General features: G+C 36.2%; 1 pseudogene; it reads right to left on the minus strand.

Moving 5' to 3' along the window:
• Positions 1-323: 323 nt before the first annotated feature.
• On the minus strand, positions 324-574 carry LOC138930059 (CDC42 small effector protein 2-like; annotated as a pseudogene).
• Between the last annotated feature and the right edge of the window lie 3,246 nt (positions 575-3,820).

The following is a 3,820-nucleotide window of genomic DNA, read 5'->3' on the forward strand; positions in this document are numbered from 1 at the left end:
ATAATAGAAGGTCTTTGCTTACCAATAAAATCAATAAGGCAGAGGGATTGAAGGTGGAAAGAGAAAAATGTGAGGGAATAATGCAAAACAGTGCTAGCATTCACAAAAAAAGATCATGCTAAAATCAGATCCATATTCATAAAAATCAAGAATTATGCCACAATCCAAAGAATTCTGTCCAGGAGTTCAAGAGCATGCATGCCAGCTGAAGGAAATAGAGGATTCTTCTGACACATTTCTTCAGAGCAGAACAGTAAGATGTCACTGGAGCAATCACAACAGGATGAACAAGATGCCATCACACTTTGAGGAAAAGTCTGGGACTATCCTGCCTTCATGTCCACCAGGGGCATCTGCACATCAGTGGCCATGCCACCCCCCATAGCCTCCCTTGGACTATATGTAGTTCTGCATGGAACTGACAGAATTCATCCCACTGAACAGGTCACTACGTGAGCCATATGTGCACAATGTTTGTGGGCTCTGCAGTCATACTTCGGTCAATCTGCTGGTGCCTTTTTGGCTGAGGCTGTTCTGCAATAGAGCAGTTGAAATACAACCAGAATTCACTCATGCTGATAGTCCAAGTTATAAATGAGCACCATATATAACTGTTATTATATTGAGGTATGTTCCTTCTATTCCTGCTTTCTGGAGAGTTTTTATCATAAATGGATGTTGAATTTTGTCACAGGCTTTTCTGCATCTATTGAGATAACCATATGGTTTTTATCTTTCAATTTGTTAATGTGGTGTATTACATTGGTTGATTTCAAGATATTAAAGAATCCTTTCATTTCTGGGATAAAGCCCACTTGGTCATGATATATGATCATTTTAATGTGTTGTTGGATTCTGTTTGCTTGAATTTTGATAAGGATTTTTGCATCTATGTTCATCAGTGATAACCCAGAGCAAACATTATCCTCAATGGTGAAAAACTGAAAGCAGTTCCCCTAAAGTCAGGAACAAGGCAAGGGTGCCCACACTCACCACTATGAATCAACATAGTTTTGGAAGTTTTGGCCACAGCAATCAGAGCAGAAAATGAAAAGGAATACATATGGAAAAGAAGTTAAACTCTCACTGTTTGCATATGACATGATCCTCTACATAGAAAACCCTAAAGACTCTACCAGAAAGTTACTAGAGCTCATCAATGAATATAGTGAAGTTGCTGGGGTCACACAGAGTCAGACACGACTGAAGCAACTTAACAGCAGCAGCAGGATATAAAAGTAACACACAGAAATCCCTTGCATTCCTATACACTAACAATGAGAAAACAGAAAGAGAAATTAAGGAAAAAAATTCCATTCACCATTGCAATGGAAAGAATAAAATACTTAGGAATATATCTACCTAAAGAAACAAAATACCTATATATAGAAAACTGTAAAACACTGATGAAAGAAATTAAAGAGGACACAAATAGATGGAGAAATATATCATGTTCATGGATTGTAAGAATCAACATAGTGAAAATGAGTATGCTACCCATAGCAATCTATAGATTCAATGCAATCCCTATCAAACTACCAACAGTATTTTTCACAGAACTAGAAAAAATAATTTAACAATTTGTATGAAAATACAAAAAAACCTCAAATAGCCACGACAATCTTGAGAAAGAAGAATGAAACAGGAGGAATCAACCTGCCTGACTTAAGGCTCTACTGCAAAGCCACAGTCATCAAGACAGTATGGTACTGGCATAAAGACGGAAATATAGATCAATGGAACAAAATGGAAAGTCCAGAGATAAATCCATGCACCTATGGATACCTTATCTTTGACAAAATAAGCAAGAATATACAATGGAGAAAAAATAATCTCTTTAACAAGTGGTGCTGGGAAAACTGGTCAATCACTTGTAAAAAAAATGAAATTAGGAAACTTTCTAACACCATACACAAAAATAAAGTAAAAATGGATTAAGATCTAAATATAAGACTAGAAACTATATAACTCCTTGAGGAAAACATAAGCAAAGCACTCTCTGACATAAATCACAGAAGGATCCTCTATGACCCATCTCCCAGAGTAATGGAAGTAAAAGCAAAAATAAACAAATGGGACCTAATTAAAGTTAAAAGCTATTGCACAAAGAAGGAAACTATAAGCAAAGTGAAAAGACAGCTTTCAGAATGGGAGAAAATAATAGCAAATGAAGCAACTGACAAATAATTAATCTCAAAAATATATAAGCAACTCCAGAAGCTCAATTCAAGAAAAATAAAAGACCCAATGAAAAAATGGGCCAAAGAACTAAACAGACAGTTCTCCAAAGAAGACATGCAGATAGCTAACAAACACATGAAAAGATGCTCAAAATCACTCATTATCAGAAAAATGCAAATCGAAACCAAAATGAGGTATCATCTCACATTGGTCAGAAGGATTGCTACCCAAAAATCTACAAAGAATAAGTGCTGGACAGGGTGGGGAGAAAAGGCAAGCCTCTTACACTGTTGGTGGGAATGAAAACTAAGGAGAACAGTGAACAGTGTGGAGATTCCTTAAAAGAACTGGAAATGGAACTGCCATATAACCCTGTGATCCCATTGCTGGGCATATATACTGAGGAAACCAGAATTGAAAGAGACACGTGTACCCCAATATTCATTGCAGCACTGTTTATAATAGCTAGGACATGGAAGCAACTTAGATGTCCATCAGCAGAAGAATGGATAAGAAAGCTGTGGTACATATACACAATGGAATATTACTCAGCCATTAAAAAGAATACATTTGAATCAGTTCTAATGAGGTGGATGAAACTGGAGCCTCTTACATAGAGTGAAGTAAGCCAGAAAATAAAACACCAATACAGTATACTAACACATATATATGGCATTTAGAAAGATGGTAATGATAACCCTATATGTGAGACAAAAAAAAAGAGATACAAATGTATAGAACAGTCTTTCGACTCTGTGGAGAAGGTGAGGGTGGGATGATCTGAGAGAATAGCATTGAAACCTGTATATTATCATATATGAAACATATCGCCAGTCCAGGTTTGATGCATGAGACGGGGTGCTTGGGGCTGCTGCACTGGGATGATCCAGAGGGATGGGATGCGGAGGGCGGTGGGAGGGAAGTTCAGGATGGGGAACACATGTAAACCCATGGCTGATTCATATCAATGTATGGAAAAAACCACTGCAATATTTTAAAGTAATTAGCCTCAAACTAAATTAATTTTAAAAAATGAACCACACAAGTATCTTGGGGATATTTTCATGGTTTTAAAATAATGTCATCTCAGAAAACAATTACACACAAAATTAAGATAAAGACACTTGTCAGAATCAGGGGACCAGACAAGTCAGAACAAAAAGTAGTATATCTTAGTATAGTTTTCTCATGTCTTCAATTCCCTACAGCAATATTGTTCCCTATGATTGTATTGTTCACACATGATGGGTCCCTGCAAGATCTGAAAAAAACTGAAAAATTTCCCATAAAACAATTTTTTATCTTTGGGACCTACCTTACTTTTCTAGAAGAATTTATGCTATCAACGTATTTTGCTTTTTTAATTCTTAAACAAAATAAGGAACTGAAAATATCTATATTCTCATGTGGAGAAAAAGTGACTTCTGTTTTCAGGTACTTCATGAAACTCATATCGTAGTTCTCAAGTTATCTACAAGGCACTTTATAGACTTTAACTTAGTTGATTCTTGCAACAATCAAGTGAGGTAGGCATTGTTATTTCCATTTTCTATATGAAGTAAAGAGGCTCCAAGAAATTTGTATAAAACCACAGAGGTAGTGAGTTGCAAAGCTGAGTAACTGTGTTCATAAGGGTTCT

Source organism: Ovis canadensis, chromosome X (assembly GCF_042477335.2).
Source record: "Ovis canadensis isolate MfBH-ARS-UI-01 breed Bighorn chromosome X, ARS-UI_OviCan_v2, whole genome shotgun sequence".
In the NCBI taxonomy this organism is placed as follows: Eukaryota; Metazoa; Chordata; class Mammalia; order Artiodactyla; family Bovidae; genus Ovis; species Ovis canadensis.